The sequence below is a fragment of the Podarcis raffonei genome, chromosome 6 (genome assembly GCF_027172205.1).
Source record: "Podarcis raffonei isolate rPodRaf1 chromosome 6, rPodRaf1.pri, whole genome shotgun sequence".
Lineage (NCBI taxonomy): Eukaryota > Metazoa > Chordata > Lepidosauria > Squamata > Lacertidae > Podarcis > Podarcis raffonei.
Genome location: NC_070607.1, coordinates 41038776 through 41065522, shown reverse-complemented (window position 1 = coordinate 41065522; position 26747 = coordinate 41038776). Strand labels below are relative to the sequence as shown.

At 42.0% G+C, this 26747-nt stretch overlaps 1 protein-coding gene across 9 annotated transcripts in view; it reads right to left on the bottom strand.

The window, feature by feature from the left end:
• DAB1 (DAB adaptor protein 1) overlaps positions 1–20669 on the bottom strand; it is a 568090-nt gene extending 547421 nt beyond the window's left edge. For 2 of the 9 annotated variants that reach the window (XM_053392292.1, XM_053392295.1), the window contains exon 1: positions 20056–20664. The gene's annotated coding sequence lies outside the window, so the exon portion shown is untranslated. Of the gene's footprint in view, positions 1–20055 lie in introns of all 9 variants that reach the window. The other 7 variants (XM_053392299.1, XM_053392302.1, XM_053392306.1 and 4 more) reach the window with 6 other exon arrangements.
• Positions 20670–26747: the final 6078 nt, after the last annotated feature.

Sequence of the window (26747 nt, the reverse complement as noted above, 5' to 3'; positions counted from 1 at the left end):
TTTTATTAATTTCCTCTGATAATGGTATAAAATGCTTATGTTAATGTATGTGAATGTATTTTAATGTAATTTTAATGCAAGTCACTTAGAGACCTTTAGGTGACAAGCGACTAACATGTGTAATTAATAACAATGATGATGATGATGATGATGATGATGATGATGATGATGATGATTTATATATATATATCCCACAGCCTTTTAGGTGCACAACATCTAATAAAATACAACATCAGTGCAGCAATCATCCAATTAAAACAGCATTACATGCCTTTAAAATTGAACACTAGCAGTTAAAATGGCAGCAATTAGTAAAAACAACAGCAATTAATCCAAAGCTGAACCAAAGATGTTTTAAGTTGCTAGTTAAAATTTTGAAAGATGTGGTCACTTAAATTTTCTGGGACACAGAATTCCACAAGTGTGGGGTCTTGTTTCTAATCCACTTTTGGAGGAAGTACCAGAAGCTCCTGCCATATTTTAACTACAATTGTTTCTTTTCTTAAAACAAGCTGTCATTCTTTAAATGCAAGCTCACATCGTCATGACACAAATTAAAAAGCCAATCTTAAACCCAGACACACCCCTAGTTGGGATGGTGGACCCACTGGCCCCATCCTGGCTACAGGGCTGTGGGGCTACCATTGAAAAGGCTCTGCCCCTTCATTTTTGTCAAAAGCCGCTGTTTACAAATGTTGGTAAGAGTCTGATGGATTAAGAGTGTTTTTAATCAGATAGTAGCTTCCCTGTGGGATTGCTCAGTCAGTAGAACATTAGACTCTTAATCTCAGGGTTGTGGGTTTGAGTCCCAGGTTGGACCAAAAGATTCCTGCATTCCTATGATGGCCCCCTGTCCACTATGTAGCAGCCAGAGGTCAAGGTGAAGTCATATGGAAAGTAGACCCTAGAACTTCTTACTACAGAGACTTGCAAGTGATATAAAGCAGGTCCTGCATCAACACCTGGAACCTCAGGCAGCTTCCTGGGGCCAAGATACATTTGCAAGAATGAGATCATGAGTTCTATATCCTGGAGAAAACATCAGGGGGTCTGAAGGGCTTCTGGAGAGTTCCAAAGATTCATTGGCATTGCCTGCCTCTATTGTCAGTCCAAAACACATCACCAAATTTGCACCCCAATATTTGTATGTCATGAAGTTGCAACACTAGAGCGATCCTTCTATGTGCTGATATTCCAAGCCAATAATTTACTGAATATGAGAACTATACAAATGATTGGAACAGGATTGCTGGTTTTCTGCCTCTCAGCTGTACTCCTTAAACCACTAGAATTATTACAAGATCAGAAGCAAGTTTGGGGATTCAAACCTTCACTTGCAGTGCAAACTCAGGAAATAACCTGACCCTCAAATATTCAGATTAGAGACACTTACCTTGGAAATGGCTTCATGGGCTCTGAAGATTGATTGTGATGAATGTCAGGTTCTATTTAAATGCTTTTTCTGTTCTGCAAACTGCCAGACGTTTATTCTCCATGCTTCCTTGCTAGCTCTAGTCAGAAGAAAATATCTCAGCAACTGGTTTTGCAGTGTGAATGAATCCTAAAGAAATCCCCTTTATTTGTCAGTGTGAAGCAGAGCGCACAAGATCAGATAAGGGATATTAAATAGCCGTCTGAGTCAGACAGAAAAGCACAACTCTAATAGAAGTCCCAGATGCTGCCATTGGTAATATACTATACTTATAGAACACTAACATCAAGACACCAGGACGGTGCCATGACCTATATTTCTCACAAACCAATTTTCTTCTTTGTAGGCTATGTGGAGAGTCCAACTGCTTTTCAAGTTCCATTTCTGTCAGCTAGAGCTTCTCCTTATCACACATGTACCTTTTGCTTTTCCTTCCCTCCAATCTCTCCTTCCCTGCATTCAAAGCATGAATGATCATTAGTTTGTGCCATTTGGTTTAAGCCCCATGATCTATGGAAGCCACAATGAATTGCAGTTGCCATCTACCAGGACCATCCTCGTGTCTTTCACGTCTTTGATGTTAAGAAAAATGTTACCTGAGATTAGAGGCAAGAGACATTCTGTGTTTTGAGGGATTGCAACTGATCCAACACTGATGGCGAATCAGATTGTTTAATGCCACCTTGCAGCTGGAGTCAGCCTGTCCTGTGTTTGTGGCACTGTTATGATCATAGCAAAAGGTGAGGAATAACCAACTGGTCAGTCAATCACAGAATAATTCATGGTGCTAGGGGTAACCCATAATGTGATCAGTTGGCAATCTTCAAGTGGCTTGCTCAGAAGAGCAAATGAGATGAAAAAGTAGGATCAGCAAGTGGGACTGACAGAAAAGACAAATGACTGAGCACTAGAGAAGGCTGGTTGTGGACTGGACAGAAATATGTTTTCCTGCGTAACATTTTTAAGCACAGTAAAGCTGTGTCCCAGGAATTTTGGTGAGTGAACTGAAAGAATTACAACTATGTCATAGCTTTGAAGAACTGGTTGGAAAGGATGTCATCTATGCTTTTTAAGCCAGAATGGGATATCCAGACATTACTGAATTACAACTCCCATCACTCCTGACCATCGACCATGCTGGCTGGGGCTGATGGAAAACCAACGGCACCTGGGAGTGAGCACAGATACATATCACAGATTTAAACTATGACTTAAACTTGCATATACTGGATCACTGGCAATTCCTGGCTGACATGCAGCACAATCCTAGGCACGTTTACAACTGGACTCATAGAATCATAGAATTATAGAGTTGGAAGGGACCACGAGGGTCATCTAGTCCAACCCCTACAATGCAGGAATATTTTGCCCAACATGAGGCTCAAACCCATGATCCTAAGATTAAGAGTTTCATGCTCTACTGACTGAGCTATCCCATCTTTAGTAAGTGCATTTTGGAAGTCAAGACTTCATTAGCCCCTCCCCTCCCTATTGTTTTCTATCCTTTGTACTAAGGCTCATGTCTGGAGCAATAAGGCCCACTGTGGTTTTGCCCCCATGTCTTCAGAGGGCTTAACAAGAGCCAAGGCTAACAGAGGAAACCATTTTGAAGAGGGGCAAAATGTAAAGTGTGCTTGAACACCACTTAACATAGTTTTTCACAAAGTATCCTGGAAATTGTAGTTTGCTAAGGGTGCTGGGTTTTCCCAGGAGGAAGCGGTGGACAAGCCCAGTGTTAGAAACTGAGCTATGAAAGCTAGGAGCTAAATGGCACCTTAAACCTAGGTTAAGGGCGCAACAACGGAATGTCTAGGCATGCTTTTTAAATAACAAGAATACAAAGCTGAAAATGAATGAACTGCAGCTAAAATATTATGTTCATTTTTCACATAGTCTACTCCTTCCCCTTTCCACCCCCCTAATATTCTCAAGGGGGTCTCTTCTCCAATCTTCAGAGAGTAGCTGGAAGTGGGGAGGCAGAAAAAGTTCTTCCTTTCCTTCCACTCTGCAGTTTTAATCTGAAATCAGTACTGCATGCAGAGCTCAGAAACTGCTTGCGCTAAAGAAATATCCTGTCTCAGAATGTGGCTAGAACAACGGGAGTTTCAAACACTGGACAATCCCTTTGTAACTTCATGGAATATTTGGCATTTTGTGGACACGTCAGCAAACCAGGCATGGGTGAAGTGGTGTGTATTGTATGTTATTCACCAGCTCTGTTGCATCAAAAACAACAAAAAGTCTTGTGCAGTAGGTTAGTGGTGAATTTCGAAGTACAGGCACTCATTATGACAGCCCGCTTAGCTATATCACCAAGAAGAAGAATCCATAGGTATGCCTTGAAAGAGAGTCTGCTCCATGCACACGGCAGTAGCACCTAACATAATGCCCATTTTTTTAAGATCTGCCTGATTGTAATTGTATGCAGTTTTCTTAAAGTATTTACGATTGCTTAATTCTGATTGCATGGGTTCAGCTTGTAAAGCATTGAGCAAAAGATCTTTAGGCACCTAAAATGCAATTGGGCATGCCGCTCTGTGTGTAAACCTAGGAGGGGGAATAAAATGTGGTATCATGGAAGGGGTCATACAGCTGGTTTTGTTGCAGATTTCACTTGTAGAAACCTATGGTCAAAATATTCCTGAATAACACTGAGTTTGGCTGCATCCAGTATGTGCATTAAAAGAGAAAACAGGGGTGTTCGGGTTCAATAATTTCTGTTCAACCCTGCTTGGTGTTACATGGGTTTGAAATTTCCCTGTTGGCAGCTGATCAATTGAACCGAAGAAATTAAAATGGTAAAACATGATATTGGCATTCTCTAGTGTCCTATAACTCAGGAAATGGTTTGCCTTAACCAAGTTGCTCAGGCCTTGAATGATAGCAATGCAGCTACTGCATTGTTCTGCCAGTTTAAATCTATCCCAGAGTAACCATGACTGAAAGCTGTATCACCTGTGAAATGAATTTGGCTTTCATAATTCCTAAGTGGAAGCCTGCATGATACTCACTGGAACAAACCACTTTGGTTACACATGAAGAAGCAAGGCATGGGAAGAATACTCCAAATACTTCAGAAAGTAATAACATAAAAGAGAGGTCAATAGGGCTGAGCCGAAATGGGTATGGGTGTTTAATAAGGATTTTCTCTCCAGGCAGCAAAAGGCAATTAACTTGTTTCATGGATACCTGCTTTCACAAAGTGCTGAACATTTTGAGCCAACACATATTTAAGAGGCTTGCAAAACACACATGCATACAAACATACATACATACATATAAACACACCAGACATTCAGGCAATGGTGAGCTCACTTCACTGCAATCTTCTCTGTCGTCCCAGTTCCAGCAGCAATTTTTGTTTGAAAAAATGACCTGCTTCATAATGCCAGTTCTAGGTCTTACTGACAAATTTGAAAGCAGTAAGCAATGTGAAATTTTTGAACTTATAAGACAAAATATATAACTTGTCCCCAAGATCAGACCATAGTGGAAGACTGGAAAATGTTCAATCTAACACCAATTATTCAAAAGGGATCCATTCAGATCCTGGAAACTACAGGCCAGTTTTGTTCTGGGAAAACTCATGAAATGCATTGTTAAAGATAGAATTATCAAGCATATAGAAGAACAACCCTTGCTGAAGCAGAACCAGCATGACTTCTGCAGGAGCAAGACCTGGCTTTTAGGGTTCTTTGAGAATGTAGACAAGCACATAGATAGAAGTGATTGAATTGGAATTGTGTACAATGTATATTGTTATTGTTATTATTATTATGCACTCATCACTTATTATAAAAATGTTTCAAAGTTACTTACAACATATTTTAAATACCAACCAATTCACCAACCATTTAAAAACCAGATACATAGAATAAACATATAGTTTAAAAATAATAAATCTAAACGTCACCAAAGGCTCCTAAGTAAGATTAAAAGTCATGAAATAAGAGGGTAGATCCTCTTATGGATCAGTAACCAGTTAAGGAAGCAGAGAGTTCATATTGTGCAGTGGAGGGACATAGAAAGTAGAGTCCCCCTAGGACTGGTACTAGGAATTGTGCTTTTTCATTTGTTCATAAAAGTTTGAGACTTAGGGTTGAGGCAGTGAGGTAGCCAAGTTTGCTCGTGATACCAAATTGTTCGTGGTGTTTAAAACAAAAATAGATTCTGAAGAGCTCCAATGGTCAGGAAAATGGCAAATGCCATTCAATGTGATGCACACTACAGCAACGACAACAAAAGCTAATTCTACATACACATTCATGGGTCTGAACAGGCAGCAACTAGCCAGAAATAAGGGCTTTGGGATTGTAGTGGATAGCTGAATCAGAATGTTGACCCTGTGTGTAGCAGCTATGGAAAAGGTAGATTCCATGTTAGGATCATTGGGAGAAGGAGTGAAAATAAAACTGCCAATATCACAATGACATTAAACAAATCTATGGTATATGACTGCACTGGGACTGCACTTGGCTCATCTACTCCAGCATCTTGTTCTCACAGTGGTCATGCAGCAGGACTCTTCTTGGGTATTTTAATCGTAACTGATGCTCACAGTTGTGATAATTAAATGCCAAGAAGGTTTAATACTGCTGTTTATTGGTGTTTTAGTATGGTGGTACTATTTCAATTCACTGGCTTCTTTGAACTTTTGTTTTGTTGTATGCATTGTTCTTGTAAGCTCTGTTGATTTTCCTTAAATTGAAAACAGGAACATAAATAATAAAGTAGCTAGGTTTTTAGAAGCTTCCCCCAGAGCCGCTTTTGTGCGCTGAAAAGATGTTATCTTTGGAAAACATTCAGCTCTGTCCTAAAATGAGGATATTTCAGAATGTAGTACTAACACGGTGTAAAGTCAGGTCCACCGTCTTAAGCATATAGGACATGAAGGAACCTCCAAGAGTTTTAACAATATGCAGGATGATCCCAGCATCACCAAACTGTTGTAATCAGGGGTGGGCAGGGCTGAGATCAACTGGGAGATAGCTGAGTGATCTGACTACCAATTGATACAACAATAAAATGCTGCTTGTGTTCACAAAACAACTGTGTTCACAGACCTTTCACATAAAAACCCACCACTGGTAAGCAAGGTCTGTGAACACAGTTGTTTTGCTATTGAAAAACAATCCCTGGTTAAGAATCTGCTAATGGGGACCCTGCTATTTTAATTCTGTGGGTTTTTTGTACTTGGCTACATCTTGGGGTTCTAATAAGTAACAAAGCAGATCCAACAAGCCTCAAGTCTACACCTGGATTAGTCCATATGTCCAGGTTTGGGCTGTGCTAGAAGGTGAGGTCATGAAGTACCCAAACATGCTGCACCAAAAGGTTGCTCGGAAATAAATCCCAGTGTTCAATAAGGCTCACTCCCAGGTTGGTGTGTATAGGATTGCAGTCTTAATATATTTAGCAAAATTAATGATTCCAGAAAGCCATGCCATACAAGAGAAGACAAAACAAATAATACCCACAGGATCAATGTGATAAGTGGGAAAGTTCACTCTGGCACATGATAAAGCCATTAATTTTGATATGAGCCTTACTTTTCCTCGATATTGAAGTCACAATAAAAAAAAATTAAGATTACCATGGAACAACCTATAAATGCCTCTGAAAATCCCCTTGGCCTCAAGGAAAAAAAGCTTTTCCCTCCACCATACTTCTTATTGTACAAGAGGGAAATTAATTCCAGGGCAAAGAGACATTTTAGTTTGTCCCATGATAGTCTGGACCAGGTCTTTCCATGCAGGTTCAGGTGGAACACGCTGGTCATTGAGGTCATACCAGCACCAACACTAAAAAGCCTTTCTGTTACTCTAGGTTTCCCCAGAAGTCCAAGTTTACTTCATGGAATCATAGAGTTGGAAGGACCCCATGGGTCATCTAGTCCAACCCCCTGAAATGCAGGAATTTGTGAGCAGCTCTGGGTTTGTTTTTATTTTTTAGAATTGTGCTATTTCTTTTATTTGCTTTTATTCTTACTGTATGGTATTATTTTAATGTTTCAGTGGTTAATAAATTCCTCGCATGATAAATAAATCTGTCCCTCCCCATTGAAGTAGTTATCTTTCGCTTGTGAGTGAGAATGGGGGGGGAAATACAGAAGAGTTTTACAGTGGTACCTCGGGTTAAGTACTTAATTCGTTCCGGAGATCCGTTCTTAACCTGAAACTGTTCTTAACCTGAAGCACCACTTTAGCTAATGGGACCTCCTGCTGCCGCCGCGCCGCCGGAACACAATTTCTGTTCTCATCCTGAAGCAAAGTTCTTAACCCGAGGTACTATTTCTGGGTTAGCGGAGTCTGTAACCTGAAGCATATGTAACCTGAAGCGTATGTAACCCGAGATACCACTGTATTTACACACACACAATTGAACATCAATTTCACCTCAAACAAAATGCCTGTTAATACAGCTTTGATTCCAACAGCCTTTAAAACATGGACTCCCAAAAGTTATAAATTATCAGGCATCAGTCACTCCTACATGCTATCTGTCAATATATTGTTCCTCAGTCATCAGAGGAGCTTCTAACTCTCCTCATCTGAGTTGTTAATGTTTTGGTGTAATTCTGCTTCTCTTTAACTTGCTTTTTTTGCCTTTTCTTTTCACAAATTGTCTTCATAGGGCCAAAAGTTGGTATAAAAACTTTTTAATAAATAAAGGTTGAGTGTCTGAGATTGTTCTGCTGTTCTCACAACACAATAAGGTCATTTGAAGTTCCATCTTGCTGCAGAATGAGCTTCCCTTGTGCCTGGAGCAAGCTATTCAGTTTTCATGTGAGTGGGAAGGAAGCCAAGTCAGCAAAGAAATCACTGAGCCAAGCATAGCAAAAGGAGATAGCAGTTCACACAGCACACATAAACTATGGCCACCAATTTAGATGGTTTAACAGGGCATTATAGAGAGTAAGGCTATCAGTGGCTACTAGCAATAAACTACCCCCAGGGTCAGAATGTTAGCCTCTGGGTCACAACAACAGGAGAAGGCTTTTGCTTATGACTTCCTCATAAGCAACTGCTTGGCTCTGATGAACCCATAGGCTACTGCTGCGAAGGGCTCACTCCTGTCCAATGGAAGAGTGTACCAGTGCTTTAATGAGGATGCTGATGGTTGACTTCTGGAAGCCTTCATTGTATAATACAGTGGTACCTCGGGTTAAGTACTTAATTCATTCCGGAGGTCCGTTCTTAACCTGAAACTGTTCTTAACCTGAAGCACCACTTTAGCTAATGGGGCCTCCTGCTGCCGCCGCGTCGCCAGAGCCCAATTTCTGTTCTTATCCTGAAGCAAAGTTCTTAACCTGAAGCACTATTTCTGGGTTAGCGGAGTGTGTAACCTGAAGCGTATGTAACCTGAAGCGTATGTAACCCGAGGTACCACTGTATACCGTATTTTTCCGTATATAAGACTAGGTTTTCCCCCTAAAAAATAATGTCCAAAATTTGGGGGTGTCTTATACACAGGGGCCATCTCCCCCCATCTTCTTAAATTTGAGTCTCCAAAAATAGGGGTCGTCTTATACATGGGGGCGTCTTATAGGCGGAAAAATACGGTATTTTTAAAAGCCTTGCCTGCTAATGAGCTCTTTAGCCTAAGTTTCTGATCTAACCTCCATAATTAAATTAGGATAAGCTGAGTAGCTATAATTAGATTAACAAGTTGTTGTGTGCCTTGGTTTTAAAAAAACAACAACCCAGGGTTAGTCACAATATCTTTCCTTGGTTAATACCAAGAAAATGTTATATTTCCAAAGTGAACAGAGGTTGTGTCTCCCCTACACACACACTTTCCTCACACTGTTCAGCAGTGAGAATCCAAATGCAGCTCTCTCCCACTCTCCACTGCTTTTTCAGCATTCCTGAAACATAATCTGCTTCAGCAGCTGGCAAAAAAACACTTTAAAAATATTTATTTGTAACAAAATTCACTCTGTTTTTTGCTGACTTCACCATCCTCTTGCAAACACTCTCACTGAGGCAGTAAATTTGCATTCTGAATATCCCAAATAAGTATTCCCTCGAAAAGACGTATTACTCAAAGTGAAACATACAAGTGCACAAACTAAAAAGCATTAGGACACAGCCGTCACTTAAGAATCAGAATGATTGGCATGAAGTATCCAGAATAGCTTGAATAGGTTCCTAACCTTTTCACTTTCCCTTCTCTTGTCCCTTTTCTGTTTGTTCTGATTAGCTTTGCCTTGGGTGTCTAGTAGAGATAGCACCAAGAAAATTGCATCATTACTAAATGTTCTCCTGCCATGGAGTGGTGCCAGAAGACTCACCTCCTTCAAAATGAGAACAAGGTCACTGTATTCTATTCATCAACCAATAAAGGCTATTTGAAGCTTTAAAGCCCAGACATAAAGGGCAACCATAACCCTAAGCCAGCCCAATAAAATAATGAACACACGTCTCCAATGTATGGCATTTAGTTCTAGAGCACTGGAAAAGGCTGAAACCTCATGGAAATTTAAACAGTTGTACCAGACTAATTGGTTTAATTACACACTTGAAGGATTGGCTGACCAGCTGGGAAAACAGGTGGAGAAGGCTTGAAACAGTACAATATAACCCCTATTTCCTAACCAATGACACCAGTCATCATCAGTTTCTTTGCCATTTTCTTTGGTGCCACCTCATCACTCTCTCTATGCTTCCTCTCTCCCTCCATATCTTTTTCTATTCACTCCACCATCACAATCACCTTGCAATTGTCCAGTCATTAACAGAGGCAGAACTGACTGCTCACCATTTGTCCTGATCCCACAACCAGCAGTGATGAAGACATTAAGTCAGAGGCTGCAAAGTCACTAGCTAAGGAGCTAGACTCTGAACCAAATGCAGGTGACAAGGGGGCACTAAACCCAAGGCTGGCAGGCAGGAGCCCCATGGATAAGATCCCACAGTGCAAGGGTCCATAGCAGCAGCCGGGTGAACCTCATGGCCCCCTTTCCTTAGACCTGAGTGCTGGTCTACCTACATCACTGGCTGAATTGTGTGAGGAGGGTATCAGACAGGAAGCAAGAGAGCATAGATGTCCTCATTCATTCTCAGAGTGGAGAATGGAGACAGATGTGATTTGAGGTGAGTTAACAAGTGACTGGCCCAATGTCACCCAATGAGATTCCTGGTCTCCCAGGCCCTAGTCTAATCATTACACCACAAAAGTAAATATATGTGCATGACTATTGATATCAAACAAATGTCTGCAGCAACTCTAAAATGTTGGGGTCCAAAGTAAAATTTCTAAGGGCATGCTTATTTTCTCCTTTACCAACAATTATGAATGCAGTTACACACCTAGTCCATTTGATTTCTTTTCCTTTTGCCCCCTTTTAGTCATTACAATAACTGAATATAAGAAAATTTTACATTTCCACCTGCTACAGCATTAAAGCTTCATCTGCCTACAAATGCATTAGTACTAAATTATTGCTTTATTGCATCCAACTGAAGTCAAACTACAAACCAAGTTGCCTGGTATATGGTTAGCTTTCAAGATAAATACAGTGGAACAAGACACACAAACTAAACTCTGAGATCACTTGCTTTAACATTTGGAAAAAAGAATGGAATGATATATTCACCCACATTCTGGACATCTGTTAGTAGATCCTAATTTATTTACTGCCCCACTAACAAGATACCCTTAAGTGACCAAAAAAGGAATTGAATAAATATACTCATGATTTCCTATTGGAGTGCAATCTATTATCTGAAGCATACTGTAGCTACTTGGTTCCACTGAAATCAATAGAAAATTACAAGGAAATGTGGTCAGGATTAGGGTGTTCACTATTCTCTGCATACGAGACTTATTTGGAAACTCTGGATTTAACTGCTTTCTTATGGATCCTCAATCCCATTGACTATTTTATAGCTGCACATAAAATCTGCTTTCTAATGAGGATATGAGATCACATATGCAGATAGATAAACAGCCCATGGTAAGCACAACTCTTTACTGAGATCAAGCAATTCTTTCCCGGCAACAAGGAAAATGTTAACACTGGTCATCAAACAAGCAGCAGGGGGAGGATTTGTGTCATGTAAAATGATGCACAGATCATCTCTCATTCTTAAACACAGCATCTTCTCCCAGTTTGAAACAAGTTTTTCTTCTCAAGATATCCCTGCATTACACAAATGTAAGTCAGTCAATGCACAAATATCAAAGACAGTTAACCCAGAACCACAGTTATTAAACACTTGAAATTATATATTACCCATGCCCAAAAATTGTGTGCATGCAAAAACCTCATCTAGAATCCCCTTTATGCCATAGCATTAAAGTAATTATCTGTTTATATATGTATATCAGTGCAGCTTATTCTGGTGTAAAAACTAAAAGACATGGCATGTGAGAGCAATAGTCCTATCCCATTGTTGTGCCCCAGTGACTGGTATTCAAAGGTAGGGATGTTATAGAATTCCAACAAAATCAAAAATGGGAAAGGAAATTGCCAATGTTTACTTATTTATCCCATGATGGTGCTGGAGGAGACTCTTGAGAGTCCCATGGACTGCAAGAAGATCAAACCTATCCATTCTTAAGGAAATCAGCCCTGGGTGCTCACTGGAAGGACAGATCGTGAAGCTGAGGCTCCAATACTTTGGCCACCTCATGAGAAGAGAAGACTCCCTAGAAAAGACCCTGATGTTGGGAAAGATTGAGGGCACAAGGAGAAGGGGACGACAGAGGACGAGTTGGCTGGATAGTGTTCTCGAAGCTACGAACATGAGTTTGACCAAACTGCAGGAGGCAGTGGAAGATAGGAGTGCCTGGCGTGCTCTGGTCCATGGGGTCACAAAGAGTCGGACACGACTAAACGACTAAACAACAACAATCCATCCAGTGAATACAATCAGTATTTGCTGTAGTTGTTTCTTTCAGCCTGCAATATGTAATTGATTACATTCCACCACCACAACCCAATTTCCATTGTGTTTCCTTTGCATCAAAATTAATCGGGCAATTAAAATTAATTTAGGCAATTTTTTTGCAAGTTATGAACGCTATATAAGTTACAGTGGGCAGAGGGACAAATAACATAGTTTTTGCTGGAAGTTGAGCTGCAGTGTAATGGAAACAGCACTGCATTGTGAAGAATACAGGGTGGAACAGAAAATGATGCCTTACATCCCAAAACATAATGCTACTGCTAGATGTGGCTATCCTCCACAATTGATTCCTGTCTAACTAGTAGTCACACAGGACACCGGGACTATCCCAGTAACCACTGTCAGCATACATAAGTTACTTGCAGGCAAGTTGGGGAGGGAGTTGCCAGTTTCAAGTTGTGAGGCAGCACCACCATGAAATCACATCCCCAGCCTCTGTTGGGTGCCATGTTAGAAATAAAATGGGAGCTTTCACACTTGAGGCATATATTGATTTGATGTCCTCTCACTCCATATGCCAGCAATGAGGAACTTGTGGCATTCCAGGCATTGTTCTGATAATTTATTAATCTCCTTCGACACAATTTCTCAAGGTACTATACTATAATAAACAGCAAAAAAAAAAAAAAAACCCACCCACAAAAACCCCAGCCAATACATTTTGAATTAAAATAAAGCAATGCAGAATAGACACTCGAATTATTTGACTCTAACTCCCATTCTTACTGGCCATCAGCTATGCTTGCTGGCGCTGGTGGGAGTTAGAGTCCACCAACTTGTGGAGGTCTTTGTTGTTGTTTAGTCGTTTAGTCGTGTCCGACTCTTCGTGACCCCATGGACCAGAGCACGCCAGGCACCTCTGTCCTCCACTACCTCCCGCAGTTTGGTCAGACTCATGTTTGTGGCTTCGAGAACACTATCCAACCATCTCATCCTCTGTCGCCCCCTTCTCCTTGTGCCCTCCATCTTTCCCAGCATCAGTGTCTTCTCCAGGGAGTCTTCTCTTCTCATGAGGTGGCCAAAGTACTGGAGCCTCAGCTTCACGATCTGTCCTTCCAGTGAGCACTCAGGGCTGATTTCCTTAAGAATGGATGCGTTTGATCTTCTTGCAGTCCATGGGACTCTCAAGAGTCTTCTCCAGCACCATAATTCAAAAGCATCAATTCTTCAGCAATCAGCCTTCTTTATGGTCCAGCTCTCACTTCCATACATCACTACTGGGAAAACCATGGCTTTAACTATACGGACCTTTGTTGGCAAAGTGACGTCTCTGCTTTTTAAGATGCTGTCTAGGTTTGTCATTGCTTTTCTCCCAAGAAGCAGGCGTCTTTTAATTTCGTGGCTGCTGTCACCATCTGCAGTGATCATGGAGCCCAAGAAAGTAAAATCTCTCACTGCCTCCATTTCTTCCCCTTCTATTTGCCAGGAGGTGATGGGACCAGTGGCCATGATCTTCGTTTTTTTGATGTTGAGCCTCAGACCATATTTTGCACTCTCCTCTTTAACCCTCATTAAAAGGTTCTTTAATTCCTCCTCACTTTCTGCCATCAAGGTTGTGTCATCTGCATATCTGAGGTTGTTGATATTTCTTCCGGCAATCTTAATTCCAGCTTGGGATTCATCCAGCCCAGCCTTTCGCATGATGTATTCTGCGTATAAATTAAATAAGCAGGGAGACAAAATACAGCCTTGTCGTACGCCTTTCCCAATTTTGAACCAATCAGTTGTTCCATATCCAGTTCTAACTGTAGCTTCTTGTCCCACATAGAGATTTCTCAGGAGACAGATGAGGTGATCAGGCACTCCCATTTCTTTAAGAACTTGCCATAGTTTGCTGTGGTCGACACAGTCAAAGGCTTTTGCATAGTCAATGAAGCAGAAGTAGATGTCTTTCTGGAACTCTCTAGCTTTCTCCATAATCCAGCGCATGTTTGCAATTTGGTCTCTGCAATTTGTGGAGGTCTGCAGGCTGCCTATTCCTTTTATCCGTTATTGTCTGGTTGTTGTATATGTGGAAGAAAAAGTGGAGGAGTGGCATTGGCAATAGAAATAAATATATGGCCAGTGCACAGTTCACATTTGCCGTACAAACCCAATTGATGCTGAAGCCACTCTAAGCCTCATGTGTGAATTTCCAACTCCATAGCGGCAAAAGCCAACCTTAGGAGCTGCTCACAGGACCACATCAGCAAATTGTGGCCATGGGCAGAAGTCCTGCATATATTGCTGTAAAACGTGCATCCCAAAAGATGGCTATGGCTTTAGATACACTGCCATAAATGCTCCAATAAAGCAATTTTAAAAAATAACAACTCAGTCTTCTACATAGCCATGAAACAAAAAGGAAATGAAATATAAAATATGTAAAGCAATGTGAGTGGTTGGATTCCCTTTCAGATAAGTAGGGCAGGATGTGGAAAGCCCTGAGCACGCTGAAGCATGCCATGTATGTGTCAAGAGAGCCACAGACCCTTAGGGTGAAATGCACACTGATCAAAGTAATCTACTCTGAAGGAAAGCAAAGCACTCATTTAATCCTTAATTCAATCTCTCACATAAAATGCTAAACCCATTTCTGACTATTAGTTCCCCATGCTAATCTTCCAACAATTTTTCCCCTTGAAGACGTTAAAAAAAAAAAACCAACCCAAAAACCCCTTAGCTAAAAATATTAATCAATATTTAACCCAGCCAGGGCACCAACTTGGATTATTCCATTATTTTCCCCACAATTCCTTTCGGCAACAATTGAATTACGTTCACTTCATTTTCTTTCATAACAAAAGAATTTAGCTCTTGTGATACGACTTTGGATTTAGCTATTCTACCATGGTGAAGATTTGTTAGGATAAGCATTCCTTGTGATAAGCATTCCCCATATTCACAATTCCCACAGCCTGTCCCTTACAAACAAAGGTACTAATATGATTGCCCCATAAGTTATCAAAGGAATCCTTGCCTTTTAAACAGCTTAGAAACCATTATTCAACTTTAAAAGGAGGACACCAAGCCTGTCTAATCACATCTGCAACACAAAAGTAGACAGTCTGCACCACACATGTCCCATGTCTAAGTTGGGGACTTTGTCCCATTGCATAGTGGAATGATTCAGGGCCACACTCAATGAGCTGTTTAGGTTGGCCGGTGTTGGTTTTTTGTTTACAAAATTGCTACTGCAGGATGTGGGGGGATGACCCAGATTTAGAGCACAGCATGGGGAAGAAGAGTTAATCCTTTGCTGTTTGGGGCTGCTAATCCAGGACAAAACCTCCCCTTAGTGCAAGTGCAACTTCTCCTGTGACCAATTGGGTTTGTATGTATAGAATCTGGATCAGAATCATAGCAGAGGCAAAGAGCTAAATCTCTTTTCTCTCCTTACTCCTCCTATTGTGGTCTTCATCTGGACCAGGTGCTCCTGCAGCTACTAATTCGTAAACAAAGCTAAGCATGCAAGGGCCAAAGCATCATGGCTACTTTGCTCCTCAAAATATATCCTGTATCAATGAAGTTACATGGACATATACTTTAGATCACCTAGATGGACCAATGGTCTCAGTAGAAGGCTGTGTCCTTTGTTCCTATATCCTTTCCTACATATCCTCTCAAATTCTGTTCTAACCAGTTAGCACTGTGCATCTCCCACCCTGACGCCCACTTCAGATGTTATCTAAGTGGCCCGGTTGTCCTTGGTGCAAGGAGATGTATTGGTACCATTCCACATTTCAACCGCACCACTTAATCCTCCCTTTTCTCAGTCTATTTTCTGAGCCTCTTCAATGGCAAAATGCAATATCCAAAATGGTTCCTGCTGCACATTTTGAGCATGAACGGTAGCCATTATGTGTACTTTGTACATGGGTGGGACCTACAGAAAGCCTGGCTGACATTTTCAGTATTTCTTCATCATTTGAAAACTATGGCAAACAAGACACATGGCCTGCCTTAGCTGTCAAGCAGGAATTCATGTTGTATGTGGTCAAAACTCTGGAGCTTGATTGGTGCCCTTCTTCAAATTGGCAAGGAGGGGGTGTCTGCTCCACAGGCGTTAGCAACACAAGAAACTTCCTCCTATCTGGTTACACTGTCCCTTCAATACAGTATTTTTTTTAGTTATTGATTTTTTTAAAAATATTTCAGAGCCAAGAGGAGCAAAGCAGATGCAATTTGTCCATGCACAGTAAACCAATCTGCCAAGCAAAACTTTTTAGTATCGTAGTTAGTGCTAAACCTAGATTTGAAACTATGGGCAAGCTTAGAAACAGTACTTTTTAGCCAGCTATACCTAGCAGCTAGAATGGTGACTGGGAGCGGCCGCCAAGATCACATAACACCGGTCTTGAAAGATCTACATTGGCTCCCAGTATGTTTCCAAGCACAATTCAAAGTGTTGGTGCTGACCTTTAATGCCCTAAATGGCCTCGGTCCAGTATACCTGAAGGAGTATCTCTACCCCCCAGCATTCTGCCCAGACACTGAGATCCAGCACCAAGGGCCTTCTGGCAGTTCCCTCACTGCAAGAAGCCAAGTTACAGGGAACCAGGCAGAGGGCCTTCTTGGTAGTGGCACCCACCCTGTGGAACACCCTCCCACCAGATCTCAAAGAGAAGAACAACTTTCAGACTTTTAGAAGACATCTGAAGGCAGCCCTGTTTAGGAAACCTTTTAATGTTTAACAGACCACTGTATTTTAATACTTTGTTGGAAGCCACCCAGCGTGGCTGGGAAAACCCAGCCAGATGGACAGGGTATAAACAAATTATTATTATTATTATTATTATTATTATTATTATTATTATTATTATTGAAAATGTCAAATCAAACATTACTATAGATCCCCAGACACAAAAACCCACGCACAATTCAAAATTGTCCTAATAACGCCAATATAACTCTGCCTGACTACCAGGTCAAAGGTAGTGTTACATTGGCTCATTCGCTTGCCCGTTCCTTTCTGTCCTGAATTTTGAACTCTGCTTGGCAGAAGCTCTCCACAGTGTCCAGCACAGGTCATCTTTCCCATCATTGTCTGACATTTTTTAAGCAGAGATACTTCAACTTGGGACCTTCTGCACCCAAGGCATGTTTCACACAATTGAACTTTGACAGGTCTTAGATCACCTTTTCCAGTGATACGAATTCTTTGCAAAAGGTATATCCAAAGGGTTGGTGTGGACTTATCTTTGCAATCAACACTGTGCCCAAAATTTCCATGTCAAGTGTAATGCAGAATTAGCCCTGCTTCCTGGTATCTGCAAGATGGATATCGTCCCCAATCTTCTGAAAATATGACATGCATCTGTTTTTGAATAATGCAGTTGAAAAACACTGTAACAGTATTTTTTTCCCAAAGGCTGAAGACTAGAATTCAGAACTGCAAAACAAGTCACTTCATCTGTGCTAGTCATCAATAGGAATCGCCTGGTGTATATAGTTAAAGGTCTGGAACTCAAAGACTAGCCTTAAGCATCAAACCATCAAAGGGTTAAGGGGTTGACATGTGAATAGAGAAGAGCTTTGCATTTGGAATCTGTTCCTTTGCCTCTCAAGAATGAAATTGTGGATTTGGTGTCAGACAACTGTCATATATATTGCTGCCTCTTCACTGACTGAATTGAATTTGATGTCTCAATGCAATCATGTACAATTTAAAAATAAGAGGATATTTCAGAACAAGCCTTAATATCTTAGAAATTGCCAGCTCAGTAATCCTTCAGGAATATATTCTTCCTTTCATCCCGATTTTCCCTTTGTACTTATTGTTATTTAGTCCTTTTTCATATATTCAGGGGAGATATGGTAGCAAACTGTTCAGCTAAGAGTAATGTTCAGCATGCACCCACTCTCCTCATCAAAGGACTACAGAAACGAGACCTCCACTCAAATAAATATACACAAATCAAGCAGGATGCTATCCTTAGGATTCATTTGAAAAACCAGATGACCTGTTGCCAAAATTATGTATAGGTATTTGAAGTATGCTAGACAGGTTACATTTATGTTTGCCCCTGGAAAATGTAAGAAACTTTAAAGAAACAAAAATCATCAATTTAGCCTAGATTGTTTAAATCCATTGCTATTATTTTTCTGGAGAATTACTTAAGTCTACTGAAGATGAGGCATGAGGGGGCTATTTGCTCCAAGGACCTTTTTAATATGGCTGTATTGTAATGCTGCAGTGCCAGAACCTCTGTAGCAATAAAGAGGAATTCCTCTCTGAACACAACTTAGGAACCACCATTCTATGTGTCCTCTTTTAATAATGCATTTATTTAACAATATTGGTAAAAATAATGGTTCTCATCAGATGTAACACTTTAGCCTCATTTCCTTTGGTGCTGCAGGATTTTAAACACACACACAAGCACACATACACAAGTAAAGCAAGCACACATACAAAATTACAAACAGAATATATAAAAGAGTAAGATACTTGGTGACCAATAGTCCCTTTGGCCTCTTTCCCTATTTTTTGCTTCAGAAAGTACTGGTAAAATATGTTTTACTGCTGCTATTGAAGATGTGAAACCCTTGGGGTATATCTATAGTTGATGCACTTTGATGCTTGTTAGAAAAGCCACCGAACAGAATATATGTACTAAGGCAGAGCTTTAATATCTGGGTGTATACTGTAGTACATTGCCAGTCAAATCCCCACACGCCCATACCTAATTATTTTCTTACAAGGTTATGCCTAATTGGCCACTAGCCTAATTGATTAATCATCTGCATTTTGGAGAGACATCGAGAAGCAGTGTGAAGGGCAGGAAAATATTTATTCAGGTACAAATGTTAAAACCAATCAGAGACGCCTAGTAACACACACACACACACACACACACACAAGAGAGAGAGAGAGAGAGAGAGAGAGAGAGAGAGAGAAGCTTGATTGGGGAAGGGGGACCTAACAGTGTAAAATCAGGAAGTCAATAACTCCATACATTTATCTGTACCATTTTCAGAAAGGTGACCAGAATGTTAAGTAAGTTGCTTTGGGTCAGACATGCAGGAGTTAAAGGATCCTGAGCTTGTATGGGGGAAAGATCCCACCAGACACACTCTGGATTCACATCTCCACATTTGCATAATAAAATGTACCTTTCCTTGTGATTTAGCCCTTGTGGCAAAGGCAAAGGATAAATGCCATGCTGTCAGACTCCAGCCCCTTCCCTGGAATCTCTGCCTTTGCGTAGAACTTACTCCAGTCACATACAGCTAGGCTGACAGCGGCAGGTTTTGGACAGTCTTGAGAGTGAAAGGGCAAAAAACATGAACTTCAACTGAAATTAAGGGCTATCTATGCAATCCCACAACACCCTTCCAGCCCCACCTCTGCAAAAAAAGGAGAAAAGTTAATAGGAATCCTCGACCAATTCTCAATGCCACTTGTACCCCGCAGGATACTGCATGCCTGGTACATATTGCAAAGCCTCTTTGAGGCATTTCTGCATTTTTTCATCCCATCACCAGCAGTGTAGATGAGCCCTGATCATTTCCAAATTGCTAATCATAACAATCCTAAAGGGATTGTACCAAGAAAAGGCAGAAGAGGCTAATTTAAAAAGAGGGTTGTACAGGTACATGAACCAAGGATGCCAAACAGCAACATGACAATTAATCAAAACCACAAACTCGACAAAAATCATCTTTCCCCCTCAGCCCTTTACTTATTTCATCCTCAAAGCAATCAGAGGAATATAACTTCTCTCCTACCTTCAGACAGGCTTGCTTCTTCATCTGCCCCCCTACACATCCTCTTGTTGCAGGGGGGAAATGCTCCCCCCGTCTTCTGTTCCTAAAACAATATGGACAGTTCTTTATTTTCTTCTGGGAGATAACCCCTGTGTGTATGTATATTTATCAGTCAGTCTGCCCGCAGTAGAATCCGTAGATCCTGAAAGCAGAAGCACTCAGAAACGGGTATCCTAGTGAGAAAATCCTCAGCAGTTTCAGTTCAGTGAGAGCATCTCCTTCTCAGCAGCAGAAGCAACAGCAGCAAAGGCAGTGCTTCTGGTACTCTGCAGGCCACATCGTTCATACCTTATACATCACTACCACATTCCTTCTAATAGGAGAGCACAATACAGCGTCTCATCGCAGGCTGCCCCTGAGCTTTCGCTGTGCAGTTGCATTTCTGCATCTGAACTGTTCTTAATCATTCCTGCAGTCTCCATCTCATCAGCAGGCTATTTGTGTCTCAGCAGGAGTAGCAAAACAAGCATGTCATCACCTGGAGGTTAGGCTCACCCTGCTCATTAGGTCTGCCTCTAAAAAAGAGAGAGAAAGAAATCTTTGTGCATGGGAAAAGAGCAAACAGGCTCAGTGAAATCCATTCTCCACACCGGGGCAAATTCTGCACACACATTATTCCCACAGTGCCGGTTGATAAAGGAATGTCAGAGGAAGGGCTTAAAAGATCTGTTTTGAAAAACTCCAGATCTTTGTGGCAGGCTTCTCATATGGGGGGGGGGGAGGTAGAAGAGCTCTCTAGACGCACAAAAAGTATGTTTATTGGTGCACAGAAATCTGTTTATTGAAACCAATGTATTGCAATATCTTCTGTGTGGCACTCTGTGGTCTAGATGTACTGCTTGTCATGTAGTGGATTTAGGAAAATAAAAAACTGGCTTGCAGGGATATGAGTTGAATCAACCCCATGGAGGCTTCAAACCTTCATGCCTGCTATGTTCCTGATCAGAAACACACAATAACACACACACACACACACACACACACACACACACACAATGCCTGTGATTTCTAGCAAGAGGAAATCTCCATTTGGCACCAGTGGACACTTTCCTCCCATCCTGAATTGCAGGTGTGAAGGACCCTGGATTGGGACTGTGATGGGATCAACAGGTTAGCCCACAAACAGGCTACAGTCCAAATCTAGCTTGAACCCGACACCCACAGCTGCCAGCTATTTGTCAAAAACAACAACAACGGGGGGTGGGGGGTGGGACTACATGAAGCATGTCATGCACAGCCAAGTTTCAGGCTTTGAGGCCAAAGATGAAGGAACCAGAAACATCACACAATCAGAACTGTGCAAGGGGAAAGGGTGGGTGGGTATGTTTCTAGCTGCCTTTGCCCTTTCTTTGGAGGACAAAGGTCTGTAGTGAGGAAATTGCTATACTAATCATATGGGGTTCTAAATCGCAAAAGAAACCAACAACAGACTGCACACTGCAGACCTTCTTGTCCAACATAAAGAGCTTGGTGGAACCAGGTGGCCAGAATGCAAAGGAGGAGACATGACAGAGGGGATAAGCACACCTCCACTTTCACCCTTACTGCACAAGGACAAGAAAGACTGAATAAGGCTTAAGAAGGAAATACAGTGGTAACTTGCATTAAGTACTTAATTCGTTCCGGAGATCCGTTCTTAACCTGAAACTGTTCTTAACCTGAAGCACCACTTTAGCTAATGGGGCCTCCTACTGCCGCCGCACCGCCGGAGCACGATTTCTGTTCTCATCCTGAAGCAAAGTTCTTAACCTGAGGTACTATTTCTGGGTTAGTGGAGTCTGTAACCTGAACCGTATGTAAGCTGAAGTGTATGTAACCCGAGGTACCACTGTATTCAAAACACTCCTGAAGGAGTTATTTGAAATATATTTGAGTCAATACACTCATTTCTGCACACTTGGAAGTTTAACCTCCCCCCCACCCCATTCCTGGATTTTGTGACATTTTCCCCTCTCCCCTGCCCTCCCTCCCCCTCCTCCCCCCCGCCGCTGCCGCTCTTCCCCCTCCCCCTCTGTGCATCTGTTTACCAACTCTATTGTGTATAGCAGATATAAGGGAACCTGTGACTCTCCATATGTTGCTGGACTTCCATCAGCCCCAGCCAGCATGGCCCGTGGTCAGGGATATATGAGAGTTGTAGTTCTGCAATATCCTGAGGGCCTCTGGTTTCCCACCACTGGTGTATAGGCTGGGTTATAAATCTCAGTAAAAATATGCTTTTAGCAGTCAGAGCCAAACAGAAGTGAGGCCCGGTCACTGAATTTCATTCTGGGATATTTGATTCCTGTCACCTCTTGCCACTTCCCTTTGTGCCTAAGTAGCATATCTGACTGAAAAACCAGAGAGAGAAATGAGTCACTTTGAATCGCATGGTCTCTCCATTACAATCATATAATGATAATGCCTTATTTAGCTAGAGCTCAACACTGCTGTTAACTGAGAGAACCTAGTGGGGAAGAGGTGCTAAAATATTGGGGGGGGCAGGTAAGCCCCGCCCCACATAATCGATAACAAGATGCAGCACACACATAAACACAATTTGAATGGCAGTGGCCATCAGCTGGCAGGGTTGTCGCAAGGGACCTCAGCCCTTAGGGGTTGGCTCCTGTGGTGGGGGGGAGGGGAGGGAAACAGAACAAGCAAGGCTGACCCAATGCATTTGAGGGTCTGAGGCAGAACAGAAACATGCGTCCCCTCCCCCACCCAGTCAAGTTACATAGTATCAGGCTACTAAAGTTGCTTTAGCAACTGAGCCAAAAAATCTCACAACTTCCTCTGCTGTTTGGCAATAACAACACAATAATAAACACAACAACTGATATTTTTTTGCCCTTTTGTGACACCCAAAATGAACTGCCAGTCTCAGGCCTCTGCCTCATAGGAAACAAGAAACAGAATAACAGCAAAACGGAAGGAAGTGTTTCCCTCAGTGCTTCCTTCTTCAGACAGGACATTGCTGTAGGAAAAGGAAATGCCTTTTGAGCCCATACAAACAAACTTTCTGCCACACATTCTACCCAGTTCTGAGAGGAATTCCTTTCCATTGCGCCTTAGCATTTGCTCTCTCTTATTTCTGTTGTATTAAAACGACTGGAAAACTTACAGCTTCTCTTAGCCATTCTTCCCTCCGCAGACCCTGTTGTTTTACCCTTTACTCATTTGAGTAGTCAACAACTGAGCACAATGGACACATATACCATAAATCAAAGTGTCATACTGGAATGTTCCTGTTATGTATGCGGGCATTGTAGGCCGAAGCCAGGCTGTATGCATGACACTGCAGACCTAGGCCTTGATGCCTCCTGGAGCTCAGGAGCTTTATCTGCATAACAAAAGACAGAGAGGATTCTCAAACCTCTAATGATATTTGCTGGTAGCTGGCAGGCAGCCATTCCCTGCTGCAATAAGGCCAGTGTTATGATTCGCTAGTCATGGCATAAAGCGACCTATCACAGGCAGGCAAGCATATTGCCCTGGGCTGGCTTAAGGTGTATATATATACTGGGCTGAGGGTCCCTGTTTTCCATTCTTGTTCCTAATATTCCAATAAATCATTTTTGAGCTAAATCTTGGTCTTGAGTCGTGCCTGAACCCACCCAAACTTCAGTTCCATCACATGAGACTTTTAGCATGTGCAGAGGAGGCATAGGGGTTTCTCAGCTGACTCTCAATTCCATGCTCTGTCAAAAACCTTGGATCCCAAACACAAGCTATCACTTGACTACCTGGACACATTGCATTGTTGGAAAAATGACACCCGCTATGTTCCACCCAACCCTCAAGCTAGATGCATAGCACAGAAGTCAATTTGTGTGACTTTTAACAGCAAGGACACATAAAACCTGACCTCTCCTACTCCCCACCCACATGCACACACACTGTAGTGGGACATCTTCAGTTTATCAGTTTGCCTCCAGAACAAAGGTCTTACACTACTGCATTGCCATTAGTCCAGATGATGATAATGGAGGAAAGGGTGCCTTTAGTGAATATTCTCTCCTCCATTGATGTACATAATAGAATTTTACAAACATGTACTATGGGGCTGAGGGAGATGTTGGGCCAGCTACAGGCTTGAGGGAACCTTCAACAGAGTGCCTTCTAAGAAGCACTTATAGAAATGCAGTTATCAGTCTATAGCTGATAGGAAGCTTTATGGGAAATTAAAATGGCATCTCCTAGAAACTACTATGAGCATATATAAATAGCCCATAAGATAAGTCGGTTTTTCATCAATGGAGTGAGATATTTGGCTATACTACTTACACTTTTGAAGGGAAAAAATACTAGGCCATAGGCAGCAGAGCACAGAGAGGTATGAAATATGAGACTCCAGCAAGATTGGATCTCGTATTGAGGTGGATCTCTGGAGCAGAACTCACAAGAGAGACAAAGCAGAACTGAGAAAGAAAGAGCATATAAACCTAGCATAGGTTTCTGGAGGTAGAATTCATTGTAGACTGGGCTTTCAGTGAAATCTATCCAGAGAAGGCAGCAGCAGGATATAGGACAAAATTAAGTAGAATGTCATGAACTGGCAGGACGATATGGAGGCAGAAGCGAATCCCAGTGAGGGGTGTAGCCAGGACTGGGATACACTGAGGCAAGCTGGGGGTGGGGAAGGAGAGATTGGTGTAGGAAGTACTCACGACTTGATGGAGGATGAGGGGATGGGGCAAGTCAGTGCACAGGAACTAAAGAAGCAGGACCCATCACCAGAGCCAGAGGGGCCCCTGTCTCCATAAACACAGCAAGCTCTGAGGTGTAGGGAGCAGCAGGAGGGACATTCTAGGAGGCTGAGGCTGGCAAGGGACTACAGCCCAGCCCACTAGCTGGCCAGGTGGGGCTCGCTAGCTCTGGGAGGAGAGGTATGATTCCTCAGCTGGAGCAGTCTCAGAACAGGTGAGGGTCATATGCCTCATCAAGCCCAGCATCAGCAGCACTTGCTGTGTTTGCTCAACTGGCCATGTTGGTTGGACCATGCCTTGAATATTCCAGGGTGCTATTCCAGTATTTTTAGCCAGGCCAATAGATTATTGAATAGGAGAAGGGGACCAGGGTGGACTTCTCCTTTCTCTGCTCTGTAGCTTTGATTATTCAACACAATAGGCACCAATGTGCCAACTGGATAACTTCAGTTCAAGTAGCATATTACATGCCCCAGGGCAGACTAACCATAATAGCCATAGCTGACCAAGAAACTATGGAATATCTGTGTTATGCTTTTGGGCCTGCATTCCATTTCGTGGTAGTTTTCATGTAGAAAATGCCGATCAGATCTCTGTGCAATCTCATATTTGCCATGGCCTTCAAATTGTGCTGTTAAAATGGAGAAACTCTGATAAAAGAATAATACAATGTGTGGAATGTTTGATTTAAAAGAGGCAATGGAACATTTTTCAATGTGTATTCAGTGTGATGAAGAACAGAAGGAGTAGAAGTTGAATTCTGTAAATAAATTTAACACAGTAAATAAAAATTATCTTGCAAATACAATTTGCTATTGTTTTTCTTTTCTGTTTAACTTGCAAAGACCCATGTTAGTGTGGTATGGAAGAGAACTTAAGGCTTGGGTCGAAACAAAATAAAAAAATTCCTTCCGGTAGCACCTTATAGACCAACTATGTTTGTTATTGGTACGTATGAGCTTTTGTGTGCATGCACACTTCTTCAGAGGCTTGGGTGTTACTACTCTTAAGAATTCTAGAAAGGATGGTGCTGACATCCCAGACAATGGGGCTGCCAATTGTTGCAGGTGAAATGGTCCTTTAGGAGCCAGTTCATAAGCTGGCAAACATAACCAATCCTTATGGAAATATTTGTACATATTGACTATGTGATCATGGCAATGGGTTGGATGCTGATTAAGGCTGCAGTCCTAATGCTTCTTACCTGGGAGTAAGTCCAATAGAATTCAATAGGAGTTTTCTCTGAGAAGACATGGCTAGGATTGCTCAGTAAGTAAGTTGAAATCAATAGGACTTAAGTGAAGTTGTGATAAATTTGTCTCATTGGTTTTAGTAGGATCTAAGGTCAACTAACTTAGTCTAGATCCAACTTATATTTCCATGCCATGTGTGCCGTGTGGACTGGCTGGATGCAGAGGTGGCAGGCACCAGCTGGGGAACCCCCAGGGGAAGAAGGCTCAGAGCCGGGGGACTAGTGTTGGGGTGAGGATGAGTGATCAGAGTGGAAAGAGGTGGCATTCTGAACCCTGCAACATGAAGCCCCTGGAACCCCTCGAGTCTTGAACTGTTCAAAAATTTGGGTGATGTGCAATATTATGTAACTTAATATTGTAGGCTCCCTTGAGCATGGTTTTAACCAGGCATAGGCAAACTCGGCCCTCCAGGTGTTTTGGGAATACAATTCCCACCATTCCTGACCGCTGGTCTTGTTAGCTAGGGATCATGGGAGTTGTAGGCCAAAAACATCTGGAGGGCCGCAAGCTGGGGATGCCTGGTTTTAACTATGGAAAGGTGGGAAACAAAAAAAATGATGTTGTTGTTGTTTAGTCGTTTAGTCGTGTCCGACTCTTCGTGACCCCATGGACCAGAGCACGCCAGGCACCTCTGTCCTCCACTACCTCCCGCAGTTTGGTCAAACTCATGCTGGTAACCTCGAAAACACTATCCAACCATCTCGTCCTCTGT